The sequence below is a fragment of the Triturus cristatus genome, chromosome 11 (genome assembly GCF_964204655.1).
Source record: "Triturus cristatus chromosome 11, aTriCri1.1, whole genome shotgun sequence".
In the NCBI taxonomy this organism is placed as follows: Eukaryota; Metazoa; Chordata; class Amphibia; order Caudata; family Salamandridae; genus Triturus; species Triturus cristatus.
Window position 1 is genome coordinate 823,441,940 of NC_140594.1, and position 19,452 is coordinate 823,461,391.

At 43.3% G+C, this 19,452-nt stretch overlaps 1 protein-coding gene across 1 annotated transcript in view; it reads right to left on the bottom strand.

The window, feature by feature from the left end:
• The window catches only part of ADAM9 (ADAM metallopeptidase domain 9), a 764,238-nt gene that overhangs the window by 624,921 nt on the left and 119,865 nt on the right, over window positions 1–19,452 (bottom strand). The gene's annotated exons all lie outside the window — the stretch shown is intronic.

Sequence of the window (19,452 nt, forward strand, 5' to 3'; positions counted from 1 at the left end):
GCCTCTATAGTATTCCATTAATGACGTGCCAAGATTGGACGTCTGACTCGGAAGGGGGAGAGGGTGAGCGAGGGTGACCGTTTCAGACACTGACTAGCAGCTCTTCGTCTGCCATGTTTCAAAGGTGAAATGTAGGCTGGCGTGCTGTTTGTAGACGCTGCTACTGTCCCACTCGCAACAGTCTGTCTTGCCTGCACTGCTTTCGCCACGCTACAGGAGTAGCCTCATTCATCCATCCTGTGTACTAGGAGCCGCTGGGACGCCGGAACTAATCGTGTAGCAGCAGAGGAGGGAGAGGCGCAGGCCCCGGGACTGCGAGGACCAGCATTCAACAGCTCCAGCTGGTCCTCTTCCCGCGTGAGCCGCGCCCCCTCACAGCGCCACGCCCCCAGCCAAAGCCCTTCAACTACTCGCGGCACCCGCTTCGCGGGTGCCACTCGCAACAGTCTGTCTTGCCTGCACTGCTTTCGCCACGCTACAGGAGTAGCCTCATCCATCCATCCTGTGTACTAGGAGCCGCTGGGACGCCGGAACTAATCGTGTAGCAGCAGAGGAGGGAGAGGCGCAGGCCCCGGGACTGCGAGGACCAGCATTCAACAGCTCCAGCTGGTCCTCTTCCCGCGTGAGCCGCGCCCCCTCACAGCGCCACGCCCCCAGCCAAAGCCCTTCAACTACTCGCGGCACCCGCTTCGCGGGTGCCACTCGCAACAGTCTGTCTTGCCTGCACTGCTTTCGCCACGCTACAGGAGTAGCCTCATTCATCCATCCTGTGTACTAGGAGCCGCTGGGACGCCGGAACTAATCGTGTAGCAGCAGAGGAGGGAGAGGCGCAGGCCCCGGGACTGCGAGGACCAGCATTCAACAGCTCCAGCTGGTCCTCTTCCCGTGTGAGCCGCGCCCCCTCACAGCGCCACGCCCCCACAATCTACCACACTCTAAAGAGCGCGCTCCGGACCGCGTAACGCGGGACGCAGCCCGGGGCGAAGACCGGGCAAAGAGCGGGCCGTTTGAGGCCGTTCGAGATCGTGAGAGCCCGGCCCGGCCCATCCTCCAAAGCTTTTTATCGAGGTCATCAAATTGCAGGTATTTACTACTTCCGTGACTTGCTTCTGCTAATTCTATAGCTGTCCCATAAAATACCTCTTGTACCCATCCCGGCGAAAATGAATACGAGATCCAGCAAGTACATAAAATCAAAAAAAAACGGGATAGGAGAGAAATTGTTAGGCCCAATGGATGACTTTCTCGCAAAAGCTAATACATTCATAGACCAAAGTTTAAGTCTAATTGAGGGGAGGGTCTCAACAGAACTTGCAATGGCGCGTCGATCCTCAATGGGTCTATTAGCAACTGCAAGATCTCCGGTCATACAGCCCCGGATACCTCAAAGGGATACAGCTGCAAACAGACCTAGTCTCCCTAACACCGTAGACCTTTCAGCTTCCCAACTCAGTATATCCCTTGCAGAAAGCGACCTAGAAAAAACCCCAAACATTTTTCTTGATCCAACCCCCGAAGAAGTAAGGCAAAAGAGAGGGAGGAGGGAGGGGGCCATAAAGAAAAGAATCGTTAGGAAAAACTTAAATCAAACTGAAAAAACCAAATCAACTGATCATACAATTTTGGTCGGAGATACAGATTTACTCGAATTGCCCCATGACTCTGTCTCTTTAAATAACAACGTGATAGAAACTCACCAGCCACCACATGCCCTCCAAGATATTTCTACGCCAGATTCCCTAAGCCCACATCATCTAGGCAAAGAAAGAGACCTATCAAAACTAACCAAAGAAATAGCTTCCCTCTTAAATTCTTATATTCGCCCATTAGAAAGTAGATTGACCAACATCGAGAGTCAACTAACAAATATCTTTGGCTCTATCAAATCTATATCCTCTCAAGCTCTTCTGAAACCAGCCTTAAATCCCACGACTGCTCTTCCGACACTTAACCAACCTGCAACTTTATCTCTTCCATACACCAAAAAACAACCTTCACTAAAACCCCCAACAGTACCAAACATTCTTACTTCACAAAATCCAATTCCCAAACCCTTGATTATTCCCCCACAAACTAATCCCCAACCTTTATCATCACTAAATACTCCAAGCATTAGTATATCTGCCCCCAAAAACCTAGCTACAACAAACACGCAGCCATTAAAAATCAAAGGACCCCTGAAAGGGACCACTGAGCAAAGACCCACCCTAAACATGCCACCTGAGGCATGCCCATATGTGGTAGTCATGACAGGGGTCCCGGAGCTTACAGGTGAGGGGACCGAACCAAACTGGTCATTGAAAAACAAGGTCCAGTATTGGCTGAACACAAACCGTCCGGTTCCGCCACCTTGGAAAGCCAGAATAGTATCAGTCAGTAGGACCTCGTGGGTGGGCCATAGAAAAAAAACTATTCGGGGAGACTGTGTCGTAATTACATTTGAGGACCCCACAATAGCTGAGTACATCTGCTCCTGGGAACATAATAACACCACAGGGGTGATCACTATAAGATCGTTGTCTTACTTTTACCCAAAAAGATCCAGCAACAATAACATCTTATACGACACTAATAATATCTGGCGGAAACCCATTCCACAGCCCTGGGAGTTAGAGGTTGTCGGTCCAAAACTACCGCTACGACATTGTGACCCTCATAACTCCTGGTGGCCAGTAAATCAGAATCTCCAGCAAAGAGAAGCCCCATGGCAGACTATGGGCCCACAAAATAGACCCAGAAATTGGGAGCAGTGGGAGAGACCGCCCCACCAATTACATGGACTTAATTACAGAGACACCATCAAGGGGCAAAACTGGTTAGGCATACCGACCATGAATCGCTTCAGTGGTCTGGAAATGGTCGATTGACTAATGGCTAAATCTTTGGAGTCCCCACAAACAACCCCGGCACCACCTATCCCTATTTCAGCGGCTGTACAAACAGAAGCTATCGTTCCAGACTGCACCTCTTCACAGCTTTCTGTGATCTTTTGGAATGTGGCGGGTCTCCGAAACAAAATAGAGGACGGCTCTGCAGCAGATTTTTTGAAGGAGGCACAAATCATCTGCTTACAAGAAACCTGGTCAACTACACCTATACATTTCGAGGGATATAAAACATTTACATCTCCTGCCCTCCCTAGTACTTCAGGTAGACCTAAAGGGGGATTGGCCATCTACCTAGCAAACACAATCTCTGACCTGAAGATTACCAAGGTAGACCTCTTCTTAAACTTCCAGCTCCTTACGCTCAAAATAGGGAAAAAGCTCTCCGTAACATTAATTAACATCTATAATAATCTAACGGATGACAACTTTTTGATTGTTCTTTCCCAAATACAAGGAAAAATAAATGAACACAGGCATCCCAAGCAAATCAATGAATATGCTAACATAATTTGGGGTGGTGATTTTAACCTACATCCCTGCCCCAAAAACGATATTTGTGGAATAGTGGACGAATTCGAGAACCCTTTAGCCCACTTTATTCACTCAAGCGTGGGATCAGCCATGAATAAATTATTTTCCGATCTGGACTTGCAAATTGTAAATCCCATTCATCAATCAAATAACAAACTGGAACCTACCTACAGAGGAAGGGGCTACAAGACCACTGTTGACTATATAATAACAACTGAATGCCTCAAAGAACAAATTAACAACTTTAAAATCCTGGAAAACACCTTGAGCGATCATTCCGCTTTAAAAATAAACTTCCAAACAAACCACCTAAGAACACATATGGTAAACATAGCAAAATCCCTAACACAGAACAGGATTGAACTGGGGAAAAAAAACGGATTTACCATAAAATGGGAAAAACTGGACCCCAATACCATTACAAAACAGTTAGTAGAATCCACTTATAATAACATCTTGATCTGCCTCGACCCCCATGCAGGGATGCATCAAATCGTCGAAAACTACAAGATAATAATAGAGCAAGTGAGAAAACTACTAACTAAAACACCTAAACGAAACACCATAAGCTCTACAGGTTGGTTTAACCAAGATTGTACCAAGGCACACACTAAGCTGAAAAAAGCTCTCGGAAACCCAATCAGAGACATTACTAATATCCAATCTCTTCGACGGGAGTATAACACCGCCAGAAAAATCAGGAAAAAAGAATTGAAACAATCTTTGTGGAAGGCTTTGCACAAAAGTACATTCCAGAAAAACAGCCAGGCATTCTGGAAAATAGTCAAATCCCCTTTGTTAACGGAAAACAATGGCCCAAAAATAGATGTGGCCATTGACGAGGATGTGTGGGTAAATCATTTTTCAAAAATCTTCAAACTGACATCTACGAGCGAAGAACATCATTCCATTATCAACCCAGTTGTATATCCAATCTTAATGGAGGTCGAGCTGCAGGACATTGATACGGCGCTATCATTAAGTAAGAGTGGGAAAGCTCCAGGTCCTGACGGGGTCCCAGTAGATCTATTTAAACATCTTCCAGATCTCTGGGTACCAATTCTCACCAGAGTTTGCTTAGCAACAATGAAACTTGGGCTGCTAGAGTCATGGTCATCCTCTATCATGGTCCCAATTTTTAAGAAGGGGGACCGACAAGACCCCAAGTGTTATAGACCAATTTCGCTCCTCGACTCTGTGGGCAAATTGGTTGGTAGAGTCCTTCTCGAAAAGTTACAGCAATGGGTAGAAGACAAAAACATTCTATCAGACTTACAGTTCGGGTTCAGGGAGGGCTTTGGAACCGTAGAACAAGCCTTAAATCTAAGCCTGTTAATTTCAAAATATACCCATGCAAAACCTGGCTCCATTTATATGGTTTATGTGGACCTGTCCTCCGCATTCGACTGCGTCTCGCACGCAAGGCTCTGGTCACTGTTGAGAGAAATGGGGGTAGATCCCCCGCTTTTGGACTTTCTGAGAGAGCTATACAGCGAAGCCACGGCGAGAGTGAGGTACGGGACACAAGGAGAACTGACATCGCCATTTAGGGTAGAGCGGGGTGTGAGGCAAGGTTGCGTCCTTGCCCCCTTCCTCTTCTCTCTGTACACCAACGGCCTAGAAAAATCTATGCTGAGAGGAGGGAGAGACCTTCCAAGAGCAAAAGGTCGCCCGATCCCCGCTCTGCTCTACGCGGACGATGCAGTTATCTTAGCACGTACCCCCATTGAACTGCAGAAATCTCTATCTAAATATGCAGACTTCATGGGTGCCCTGGACATCCACATAAATGTTAAAAAAACTTTTGTTATGGTAGTTGGCGGGTCAAGAAAAACAACAAAGTCCATCTTTTTAAAGGAACAAAGAATTGAAAAGACCTCACAGTATCCTTACCTAGGCATCATGATCGACGACGCCCTGAATTGGAAAGCGGCAGTAGAGGCCAGGAGACATCTTTTTAAACGAGCAATTATGGCATTGATGAAATTCTCCAACAAACTCGGCAAAAGACCATCGGTAGAATTGTTACAGATCTATGTTGCGAAATGTCAAGCCACTGCTCTATATGGTGCAGGGCTCTGGGGACATATACCCACCGGCCCCGTCCAAAAAGAGGAGAATATCTTCATGAGGTTCCTTTTATCAACTCCAAGAGGCACTTCCATCTATGCCTCACACATAGAACTTGGAATCCCATATATCGAAGACTTAATAAAAATCCAACCTATTTTGCTTTGGAGGCGAGTATGGGTATCAGAAAAAAACAGTCTGACTAAAACCATCTTACGCGACACTATGGATCTGGACCACGCTCATAAAATAGCCTGGCTCTCCTATGTAAGACACTTTTTCTGCGACCTGGGTCTAGAAAAATATTATCACATGCCGGAAAAAGTGAAGGAAATATCCAAAAAGGAATTGAAACTAGCTGCTTTGAGTCACCTGGAATCCCTTAGACTGACAACAGTGATTGCGAAAAAATCAGCTACTCATGCAATAATGACACAGCAGTCTCTGAAGATCCAGCTATATCTGACCATGGAGCTTACAACTTATGAAAAGATGCTCCTAACAAGGTTCAGAATGAATCTTTTTTTCAGACTAGTTTCATTTCCGGAAAAAAATAACTGGAAAACTCAGATGGAACCATGTCCATGTGACGATCTTTCACAACAGTCTAACATGCATACACTACTGTTTTGCAAATTCTTTCATACCCATCGAAAAATTTGGTTAATTCCTCTATTAAAGAAATGGGGCTATAGACAATGTCGTCCAGCTATGCTGGCTCTTCAAACTTTGGACTCTGAATGCACAGTGTATCATGTACTGAATTTTTTAAAGTGTATTATGAGGCACAGAAAAAACTTGTAAAATAGTGAAACAATTTTCATATTACCTAACTATTTACATGCTCTTTTTTTAACTGTTTATCTAAACATATTTTTCTTAACAAATCTTATTATGAACATTTGCATGTCATGATATCTTTTATGGTTTTATAATGTCAAAAACCGAATAAAGATTATTATTATTATTATTACTGTCCCACTTGCGTCAAAAATGATTCTGCCGCTCAGTGGCTTTTAATGTACTGGCTCATGATGCCACATCTCAGAACCTCTTTCTTTGGATGTAAGCCCGTAAATATTTATATTATGATGTTTGCCATTCCTTTCATTGTAATTTGTTGTTTTACTGGATTTTATGCTATATGAGATATTCCTCTGCGTGTGTCTGTTTCCACTCAAGAGTCCTGCATTCATGACTTCGGCATCCTGATCGTAGCAGAGCACAGCATTTGTAAGATTTAAAGCCCACCAGGTACTTCTTTATATGTATGACGAGTTAGTATGCTGTAGTCCTACCTCCAAAAAACAGTAAGGCTTCCTCGCCTTTACCGAAATGAAGTCCCATACACTTCCAAAACCACCTGGGGTAATAATATAAGAGGTGGTAACAGAAAAGACCTATAAATGTTTTCTGCTATGTGCTGAAGAAGGACGTGTGATCCCTACTCCAGAGTATCCCTGCGTGCCCTGCTTGTACTGTGCAGGGTGTCCTGCTGTGATAAGAGCGGTCTGCTCCAGCACACACAGGGCGTGCAGGGTGTAGTACTGACTACTTCTGTGGAGTTCGACCGCTGTACACATGGGCGTCAGATGGAGATAGCAAGCCAGGGGTTGCCATTGTGTAAGGACATAGCGACAGCTTCATTCTGGAGTCAGTCGGAAAAGACTGCTGAGTGTAGGTAAGTTTCCAGACTATTAACCTAGAGAACTTTACCCCGGCTTCTCTCCTCTAGCCAATATTACATTAAATAAAGATTAAAAAACGTTTTAGCAGACAGAACCTGAAGTGAAATGTGTATTTTTAAAGCATGCCCCTCTAGTTACGTATGGACGCTAGCTAGCCTTGAACATTTCCTTCACTGCACCCTGTTACTCAACGCTGTTAGGGATAGGCTTGGAGCGCGATTCTTTGCACTGAGACAGCTCTGCTTCCAGTGGAAAACAGCCTTCAGAGGGTTCCTAGGAACTGAATGTATCTTCTGCCATTGAAGCTCGCATGCTTTCACTTTTTATCCATTGTAGACCTAAAATGTTCTTTTCTTCCTGGTTAATCTAGAATTTACATTATTGGACCAATGGCTGCATTACCAGTGTCCTATATTGAAACATGATATTGGGGGCACTCTCACACTCGCTCTCACACACACTCTCTCACACTCACACTCTCTCTCACACACACTCACACACACTCGCTCTCTCTCTCACACGCTCTCTCTCACATGCACCGTCTCTCGCACGCACGCACTGTCTTGCACGCACTCTCGAACACGCACACTTTCTCGCATGCACTTTCTCGCACGCACACTTTCTCGCATTCTCTCACACTCTTGCACGCATGCTTTTTCACTCTCTCACACACACTTTTTCACACTCACAGACACACCCACACTTTTTCACACTCACAGACACACCCACACCTTTTCACACTCACAGACACACCCACACTTTTTCACACACTCACACTTTTTCACACTCTCACACTCTTTCTCACACACACACTTATAAAGTGAAGTAAGAGTCACATTGGAGAACACTTAATGCAGAGGTTTTGTTTCATCTCATGGACCAACTCTAGTATCTCCTACTTTGGTTTTAGGCTTGATGTAAGACAAGTCTTGAGGTGGATTGTGCACGTCCTGAATCTATATTTAACACAGTTGTTAAATCTTGCTATTGCCTCAGGGCACGCCTGTGTAAAAGAAACCAGCATTGTCATAGCCAATAGGTCTCGCCTTTGGGACCTTATAAGTATTTAGCTATGCAGCACAATATCCTTGGTGCAACAACATCAACTGTTGCATGGCTAAACACTTATAAGGTCCCAAAGGCGAGACCTATTGGCTATGCCAATGCTTGTTTCCTCTGTGGTATTTCCAGTCTTGACAATTGATACGGACTCTCCAAGCTTTAAAATGCTTAATTTACCCCACATTTCTCCAAAAGTTAATTGCCTGATGCTAACCAAGCACGGTTTCGTGAAAGGTCGCGCTTCTCGAATGTAGGCCGCTTTTTGGGTGGTTGCCCAGGACTATTTTAGGTCCCAATCCGGCCTTGTCCAAATGCCACGGTTTCTGATTTTGCTAATAATGATTGCAGATGATTTTTTAAGACTTCAGATTTAACTTTATTCACCATTTGCCCCTATACCAAGTCTGTGACTGGGGCCCCGTTTAGCTATGGGTTGGTACAGCTAATTTACTGGTTTCGAGCCACTCACCCTCAGCTTATCTCTCTTCAGGGGCACAGGGTTTCTTTCGTTGCTTTGTTGTTAATTTCGAAGTACTGGAAGCACAATTAGTGCGAGTCAGACTTCAACAACTGGACCGGCATGCCAAGCGTTTCCTGGAACCCAGAAACCTGTGGTTTGAGCAGAAACTCGGAAACAAATGCACAGAGACAGGCAGGCAGGAAAAACGGTGCTAAGCCAGAACCATCACGAGGGGAGCGAAAGCAGCCGCTTTACAACAGTACCTAGAGGTGGTACAGTGTTACTGACAACATTGCTTTTTTCCGTGCATCGGCAGGGTTTCAACTGGCAATATAATATTTTTGGAAATGCTGAAAATCCTTGCAACATTCCTGCACGAGGCTGCAAAAGGCACAGAGGTTCCAGAAAAGAATACGTACGCAGGAACACGCACGCCCCGTGCTGGAACAGAGTCCGCTCTCCTCAGCCAGAGCTAAAGGACTGACTGCATTGGGGGAAGTCAGTGGGAACACTGGGAGAGCCAGGGGCGTAAGTTAACGCAGACCTCTGCGGTGAACCCACCCTCCAGGGGGGCACAGCCAGCCAAACGCAAAGGAATATTTGTGATCTTTGGGCCTGGGAAACTCCGGGGCTCCACGCTGCATTCGGTAAAGGAGCCGAATCTTTTAAAGCTACGAAAAGAGGGGGCGGGGGACACCGGAGCGCCCTATATGCACTTTTTTACTGCGCAAAAATAAGTTGGGGATGCTCTTGTACCACAGAAACGTCTCGCAAGTCCAGGGTAAAAAGGCCTCGGTGTGGGAGTATGTATTGCTTGAATCTGGGGAATGTTACAGAATGGTAATAAAGATTTCCATCCCATAAAGCTTGTGTACCTTTGTAACTGTATATATGTAACTTGTTAGCGTGTTTAGTGTCTCTTGTGTACCTTATGTAACTTACCTGGTTCTCTTGTAAAGCGCTCTGGCACCTTTGGGTAAAATTTGCGCTATATAAAACGGCATTAACTAAAATAAATAAAGAAATCAGGTCGAGCGTCAAGCTGCACAGCAGGCTTTGGCGGAGCAACAGTGTCTGAAACGACAGGACCCGCTTCATAAGGGCAGGGTGGACTCCGTATAGTCCGGGTGTCCGGTCCTCCAGAGTTCCAGGCTGCGATACGAATAAGGTGTTGAGTTGAGACAACTCAGTGACGTCAAATAGTTTAATAAATATCTGGCCCCGGCTGTTCCAGCTTCCTTTCCTCAAACTTTTGATCTCACTCACTCCGGGCCTCCCAACGACAGAGAGAGGGTTCTCGGCCGACATATTACGGGGAGGCCCCTTCTCCGGGCAGCACTTTCGCTCTTCAATTATACAAAATAACACGCTGTGGTTTTGTGGTCGTCACTCGGCGTCCCGCTAGCAATTCAACGGGAAGCCACGACGTTATTTCACTTTAAACCGGACGTTTATTTTCTGGGAAATGATAAAGTAACATCTGCGGAGCTCGGGTCATGCTTTATTAATGTATTCTGAGCACACGCCCTCGTTTTCTCTTAGTCAAGCCTTTTTGGCGGGTCCCGAGTAATCTCTGGAATGGAATCGTACATGCAGTATGAGAGGCGTTTCACATAACAGTATGTGAGAGATTAGTGCTTTTATGAGCATAATTTTGAAATAGTGACTGCAAACCTCTTACAAAGCAGCCTGTTGGATGGAAACGCGCTGACAACCGACAGCCATGAACTCATGCACACATTTAAAACAATCATCCAAACAAAAGCCCGGGTTCCAGCACATGCAGCTGGCCTGTGGCTTTAGTGACTGAAATTCAATTCCAAAGACTTTATAGAATACAATTGAGTGCCCTGCACAGGGAATGTTGTGTTTTCACATTCTTTGTTTTCTTAAGCAGTCTAGTGCTTCTATATAGATTTTGGGTGTCCCAGAAATAAAGGTAATGTTTTTCACAAATATATTGCCATGACAAAACATGTTGTGCATGAAACTACTTATTGCCAGAAGAACGAGACAGATGTGAATAGGTCACACACGATATAACTAGAGTATACTGCTCCATAACATAAAAGAAAATTCCCTGCAAACAGGAACCAATGACCTCACACTGCTACTAAAAGTAAAACTAGACGACAGTATTTGTCACATGAGAAATAATGGCATTTCTTACATTTCCTGTAGCTACAGAAATGTAAAAAAAAAAAAACCTGCTTTGCCTCGTTTCTGGAAAACCATGTTAAAAATATAAAACGTGATAACAATCAGGTATGTAAATTGCATCTTCCGGCCAATCTCTGATAGGTCACTTCAATTTGTTTATTCAGAATTAATTTTAAACGTTTTTATTTTAGATGTATTTTTGCTCGTGTAGGTTGCTGTTGCCTTTAGCATTTTGAAATATGTGGAAAATACTTATAAACACAACGTTCAACCGAACATCACAATGAAATAACACTAGCAGTGCCTGAGTACCGCTGTGGCCCAGTTCACCATCAAGCTCAGTGGAAGAAAAACATTATTTTTTTCCTCTATGGCCAGACATTTAAATTATCATAATGAGTCAGGCAAACTGGAGGAAGCGCTACTTTCTTGCTAGTCACAGGGGTAGCTAGTCTTTCATTTGCTGCAGTAAGTGATTAGAGAGAGCGCGTCGGAGCAAACTTGTAGGACTGACCCTGCGATGGAAGTCAAAGAGGAACATCATGCAAGAGAGCGCCGGCGAAGGTCTTCACAGCCAAATATTGCCTAAAAGTTTCATAAAAAATGGCTTTAGTTTACAAATGTCCTTTACTTAATGTACCCATTCAGTCACATTTTACTCAGAACATGAATACCAGCTTCACGGAGCTTGATTATTTCTAACCAAGCAAATTTAGTCCAGTTTGACGCCGTGTGACTTAAATGGCAATTTAAGGGTTAACGGTTTGTACGTAGGTTATGATGCCAGATGCCATTGACAGCTATCATCTGTGAACAAATTCACCTCTGGGCCTTATATGTTGATACCATTCTTGACACACAACTGCATGAATTTCATGACACTAGATTTGAGAGTTCGACCTTTATCCTCTTTGGTTGCTCAACACTCCATATACTGTTTTTTTTAAATACCTATTTTGTTTTGCTCTACATATTTGTAACCCTCGTAAGGTTTATGGGTCAAAGATTTGTATAGGATAACAGCCTGGCAGGGGAAAGGTCATTACACTGTATCCAGTGCTGTTTGGTTTTACTTAGTCTGAGTACATTTGTCTTTTGACTGTTTGAGAGTTTTCATGTCTAGGGATTTCTCTTTTCTTCTGCCTGAATGTATGTGTGGTTTCTATGATTTAAGCGGGGGTACGTTCTAGTCTCAGAGAAGGGGCCCTCTGTGATATTGCAGGATGTTGGGCGGGTTTTGGCTGAAGGAACGGTTGAGATCTACAGTGAGAAGGTGCGCTTCCAGCTTGCCACCACTATGGATGGTTAGGGGGTAAAGAGATGTATTTCTGCAGTCCTGCTGAGGATGCCTTTGTTAAAAAAAAAAACATACCACTAAGGGCATCTCTTATTTTCGGAGTGTTATCTGGGGTCTTCCTCAGGTTTACCCTGTAAGAGATGTCACTAGATCCCAATGACAGAGTTTACATCCGTTGAAGCTACCCTCCCCCCCATCAGTAAATGGCTACAAGTTGATAGGTGACCTTGGTAGTTAGCAGGGCTCAGTTGAAGCATCGAGATTCCATCTTGCAGCACTGCTTGCACAGACTCAAGGGGCTGAAGGGAATATTGCAATTATTCAGTTACCGTCACTTACAGTTAACAATGGAATTGTGGATTGAAAATATAAAGGTATAAATTTGGTTCCAAAAAATAGTAATGTGTTCAGTCCTCATAGCTTGTGGGAGCACTAAAACTAATCTACTACATATTACATGATACGGAGACCAAGGCCAAATGTTAGAGCTATGGAACACTATTGTATGTAGTTGCGTTAATAAATGTATCATTAAATGGAAATGCTATACACCCAACTGTAAGGTCGTCAATGTCTCACTTACTGATAGCAAATGTACCAGTCATTAATGATCTGCAGCATTGTTATTCGTTAGGCTAAGTGAAAGCATTATGTTTATGATTAGTCGTTCATTACTAGGTTCTGCATAAGATATCCATACTTTATGCACGGCATACAGTGGGTTTTACAAGGTAATTGAAGGGTTCAGGTTAACCTATCCTAAATATGCTTACAGAATATAGCCGCCCCCTTCTCCTGTACTTGCCACACAAAGTCATGAAGTGTGCTGTTTGCAGTCTAAATGGTAAAATGAGAAACTAGACAAACTTAAAAACCAGCAACCAGAGTTATGTTGCTGTGCACTTGCTGTAGCTTTGAGTAACCGGTGTTTATGTTGCTGAGCACTTGTAGCTTTGAGTAACCGGTGCTGCATATTGGTGTACCTGGGTTCTGTCATTTGAGGAGAAAACTCTGAACAGAAATATTTTAAGAAAGGTTAATGCAGTAGTTGAACCAAGTTTCTATCACTGGCTTTAATGGTTTTGCTTTTTCTAGTGTAATTTATGTCCTTTAATGGTTCTCTCCCAATGTAGTGTGTAACAGTTCTCTTCTACCTTCTCTGGCTTCTAAAAAGAGAAGGCCCTCTGGTACCCCATCAGTAAAATCAAACCCCGATTTTATTTTAAATGGAGATCTTGTTTTGCACGGTCACTAGATGTCAGTTACAGTACAACACACAGGGCAAAAAGACAGCATGTCTAATGCATTGATCCAAGGAATTCCTGCGTGAAAAAAGCAGGGAATGAACCCTTCACCAGGGGAAAGGCATGTTTGGGATTCCGTAAGGAAGTACATGTGTGAAATGATAAAGGGAAATGAGAAAGGAGTCATACAAAGGTTGTGTAAAACTAGATTTCTGGAAAATAAAGCAAACTGTGCTGGCTATCTTAGCTAGAGACAGCCCTGGCTAGTGGCATGTATAGGATAAACATAGCAAACACAAAGAGATGATGGAAGGAGCGCTGAAACTTTTCAGACGCTACACCCCAGTCACAGATCTGGGTTGAATCCATCATCGTTCTTTAGCTCACTTCGCCACCCCAGTTCAGACCCAGCCATATTAATTTTCAGCCTTGACCCTGTTCCTCATGGGAACAGTCCAGCCGAACTGCCAAGCCAGATCTTCCCTGGACTGGAAACAAGCATCCTGGGGCTGGTTTCGGGGTAATACAACCCTCATCAGCCAGGCTAGCTTAAATCCAGTGGCAAAGTGATCAAGGGACTCACGTCTGTGCATACTCTGCCAACTTAGGACAAACAAAGCAAACACAAGGAGATGATGGACGGAGCGCTGAAACTTTTCAGACACTCACCCCCAGTCACAGATCTGGGTTGAATCCATCATCGTTCTTTAGCTCACTTTGTCACCCCAGTTCAGACACAGCTATATGCAAATAAGTTTTGAGCCTGCACCTCATGGGAACTGTCCAGCCCGAACTGCCAAGCCATGTCTTCCCTGGACCGAAAACAAGCATCCTGGCTGAGGTCTGAACTGGGGTGGCAAAGGTGTTTAAAGGTGTTTCATGGGAACCGTGTTTATTAGGGGTGGCTCTGATTTTTATCTCATCTGTGTTGGGTGTCAATGGTAACACTTGTGGTGACATAACTCCTTCAAGGTTGACTTATCCCTTTTTAAAACGTTGCAAGTAGTTTCGGCTCTTAATTTGTCTTTGCCCGGCGTCATTTGATTCATGATAGGCGTATCACTGGGTTTAGGCAGGAATGAGCCCAGCACGGACCTTACTTGTTGTTTTTGGCACTAATGGCCCATTGTTCTGCCGATGTTTCTATGATAACTCCTTTTCGCAAATAAAAGTCGCCAAAGCAACCTGCAAATGATTTCGTATACATGGTTAATTTCGCCCCAGCAGCTAAACAATAAAACCAATGTTGAGTTGCAAACAATACTGCTCTAGCCACTGGTATGTAAATAACTGCATGTTTATTTCAGAATGAAGTATCAGCGTATGGAGCCCACGACCGCTCCTCCAACGTCTCGGGGCTACTGCTCCAACGGTAACTGTTTGAGCAGAACACCTATAACAGACGAAGCGGAACGTAAGCCATACATTGAAAGAATACATTTGGTGGCCGAGCAAGAACAACAAGATGTCCTTAACATTGAAGAAGGACAACTTGTTGAACACAAAAACCAATTTATTGCGACAGTGGCGTTTTAAGGCTGGCTGTTCTTTGGCGACGATGCAGAGGTTTGGCTTCACTCTGTTGTGCTCTACTGCAACAAAACTCTTTCCCCAGGGATTATGAAGTCGTTCCAAGTTACGAGTAATTAAATGCATCAACAGTGCGGAGTGGGGCGGATACACCAATTGTGCACCTATCAGATAACTCTGAGGGACACCTCTCTAGACCTCTAAGGAAGTACTCTGCACCAGCGCAAGTTCAACTCACACGTTGCATGTTGAGCATTAGTAAATCTGTCAAACCTGTGTCACACAGGTTGAGAATCAGCACACGTTGTGGCAAGAGAGCAGTTCAGCAAGTGACCCAAATATATCCCCCTGCACTGCTGACAGTTAGGAACAATACCATATCTTTGGCTTGGCCTTGGTCCCACATGGGCACAGGGAGGGAAGCTTCCGGAGCAGGGCATGCCAGTGGGACACTGGACAATTGATACCTTTTTCACTGTGTTCTGTAATGTTTTCGAACTTTCAAACTGAAAGTGCTTTGAGTTAGGTTTGTATGGCAAAGATGTAAGACACTATTGCCACATACTATACTGTGTAAAAATCCTCTTGGAACAATTCCAAAATAATTTGAACTAGTGTGAGAATCAGCACCTTATTTAAGAGCATTTTGCTCCTTGATATACTTGATACCACTCCACACAATTCCATTCCATTACACAAAATTCAACTCCACAACACATAATTCAACTGCACAACACAATTCCACTACACACCACATACATTCAATACACACCACAAAATTCCACAAGCCTCATAATTCAACACCACATCATATAATTCCACTCAGTACATGCCACTTCATGACACACAATACCACATGTCCACTACACTTAATACCACATAATTACTATCCACATATTTCCATTGCACATACACGCACTGATCCAGCATTTCTCATATTGGTTCACTTCAGGTCTTTCAACACAATTTCTTTACCATAACTTTCTAAAAAATCCAAACCAAAAACACACACTCTCCACCTCTTCCATCGGTGTCTTCTGCGTACACAAGCGCAGCCTCTTTATGCCTCTATAACCTTCTCTCTTCGATTACCAAATAAGAGTTAACCAATGATTCCTTGTGTTCACTCATAATGAAACCACTTGCCACAATGTGATATGCATTCTCTGATGTGTTTTATTGCTCCTAAGTTCAGAAACTTGGCCCTACCATCTCTACCCTGGGCTTAAATTTATGTCCTATCATTTACGAGACATCTCACTCATACATTGCGAGCTTACCGATGTCACACCACATGCCGTCTTTCTCCTCTATATTGAGTCTTAAGAGCAAGTCTTAGCACAGCACACCCCAGATAGTTTAAGAACAGAGAGTAATTCTGAATAAAAGTCTGCACAATTCGACAAGAGGAACACGCATTCCTAAAAGACCATGGTAGCGCAGAGCTGCCCCGCCACACTAAAATCAACCTAGCTTTACCATATTCACGTGTAGGGACCATTCGTGGTTTCCAACACATTCCCAAGCTCAGCATTTCTCTATATTTAAAAGCAGTAGATTAAGCATGCCTATTGACGTGTGGCGATTTCAAGATGTGTCTTAATGTAACACAGCTCGAAATGCCTAGCTCTTGGTAAAAAAAGTGAAAGAACTGCGTTATTTCCCAGGCACATTCGAAATGGACTTAAAAATCCAAGGTGCGCCTGTGACTGGAACTGCTAACTTTATAAACTAGACAAGGCAATAACTGATGTCTGTTGAAGTGTATTAAATTATAAAGCTTAGAGCTGGGATTCGATTTCACGGGTTGAATTACCGTTTGGAACAGTGCTAGCTGTCAATCTTCCTTGTTGTTCTAAACAAAACTCCATTTTGTAGCTACAATTAAAAAGACCAGGAAGTAAAAGTGAAATTAAATCAAAGTGCTTCCTCCTGAGCTTGGAATGGCGACGGTGCTTTTAAAATATAAAATGCCAACATGGCAAAGTATTAATCCCAGCGAGCGCGTGACTTCGGAGACAAGCACCCAGTCTTAAGATTGCCCAATAACTCGAACCAAAGCAAGAAATGGGGCAGAAGACCGTAAGACACTGTGATCATTGTGCTAGAATTAAATCCAATAAATTGTAAAAGAAAAGAGGAGCTAATACCTACATTTAGGTATTAGCTCCTCTTTTCAGCCTTTCCTGGGCGCTCATTGCGGTGTAACTATTGTTGATGTAATTATTGGAATTACAAACACTGTTTTAAACAATGTTTTTCTTTTACAGTGGCCCCTGAAGAAGGGATTTGTTCAATCCCGAAATGCATTGGGCTTGGCTGAGCAATTCAGTTGTAAAATGTATTAGCTAAATAATTTAGCATTATTAATTGATTTAGTTTGTATTGCAATTCAGCATTGGAATTCAATTTATGTATGTGCATTTTTTGTTATCAGAAGGTGGTAACAATCTGATTTCATTGTCTTATGTTTATTACATATCATTTGCACAAATTGATGGTATCATCTGTTTCTTCTTGTTTGTATTATAATAGTGTGAAGTATTGATTCTGCAGTTTTCGCTGTGCATCCAGTATACTGGTGGATATCCACCAGAAGAATTATTATTATTTTTTTTTGTCCACCAGGAGTCCCAAATCTGTTGAGGTCCACCAAAGAGTAGTATCTCTGTCTTTTCTGCATTCAACTTCGGATAGTATGCCCTAATCCCGCCAGCTATGTCGGTTAGGCAGCCCTTCCTAGTTTCTTGGGGATTGTCTTCTAATGAAATTACCAGCTGTGTATCATCTGCATAGGAACTAATTTCAAATCACGATTTCCTGACAATTTTAGCAATATCTGAGACGGACACATTAAAAAGTATAGGACTGAAGGAGCAGCACTGGGGGAACTACACATTTGGACATACGTGGGGTGACCTAAATGTGTCCGTCCGTGTGGCTTGTGTCCTCCTATTCAGAAAGGAGCCGAATCATTTTAAGGCTTTGGAGTCAATACCCATCTCAAATAGGTTTTTATGTATCATTAGGTTATGAGATACAGTGTCAAAGGCAACAGACTGGTCATAGTAAAATCAAAACCTTGCCCTGGTCTACCTCGAATCTAAATGTGACCAATTACAGCAAGTAGAGTACATTCGAAGTTATTGTTGGATATGAATCCAGTTTGAGAGGAGTCTAGCAAGCTATGGTGTTCCAAAAAGGCAGCATGTTTGGTATTAATGAGTCTTTCAAGGACTTTTGACATGTAAGGGAGCGATGACATTGGTCGAAAGTTTGATAAAATGGTGGCGTCAATGCCCGTTATTTATTGAGGGGGTGGGGCAAGTATTAACACTTGCTTTAAGGCGTGCTGATATTCTGCAGAAGACAGGGACAAGTAAAACATGTGTGCTAAAACAGCCTTAAAATGGTTGCTAAGAGTGAAAAGACGAAATGTGCGCAGGGGTGTACTGGTGAGCCAGACTGGACTTCCAGCATCATTTTTTCAACCTGCTCAATGGAACATGGTGTAAATCTATCCAATTCTCTATTGCCCGATGTTAGGGAGGTGAAGTGATCCCAGGGGATCTCATCTAAATTAGGTTGATTTTCAAAGGATGTGTAAATACTGTCAATTTTATCAGTCAGGAAATTACTACATTCTTCACAAAGCCTTGAAGAATGGACAATTGCATGATCAAGTTAATTTACAATTTTAAAGAGCCCCATTGGTGAACTCCCCCAATACAAAAGGCACTATAGCGTAGTTTGTAGCTGGATTAAATAAATAATGCTAGAGGGCAAACCTCCATTCTAAAATAAGAACAAGACACAAGCCTATCTAAGGCGCTTCAGCACCTGAAAGAATAAGTGATGAGGCTCTTTGTCTGAAAACTGCAGTTTTACAACTGTTGGTACAACTCAAGTATGCTCTTCACCCTTCAATAATGTAGCAGACCCGAAGGTGCCCCAGGGAATATGATTAGTTTGCCATACATTTATTCTTTTCATGTAATATTTAAGTGTGGGCTTGCACGATCAGGCTAGATGTTGATGGCTGCACCCGCCTGTGGTGTACCCATATTCATATCTGTGCTCGCTACCGACATGAGCAATGTGAAACACGCGTTATTAACGCCAAACAATTGGTGTTAGCATTGAACGGTATGTGCATGTGTCTGGTGACAAACATAAGGTCGATTAACTATTGATCTGTTACTGTTGTGTTTGTAGATAAAACATGTTTTGTTGAGAAGAATGCAATCACCAATTTTTATTAAATATATAAAGCGTTTAAAAATAGAAAATCGTTAAAAACGTGTACACCTCTCTGGCTACTAAGTACTCCACAGAAATACAATTCTGTCATCAGCCCAATCTACTTTTAAATAAGTCCAATCTTTCAGATGCTTTTAGCGGGGTTTAAGTGGAGTCTAAGTGCTTGTGGTCAGCTCAGTAGAAATAACTGTGTGCGAGTCTTGCTTCGGGCGAGTGAATATTCTGCTCGTTTAGTGACATTAAATTATTCTAATGTTCCAAA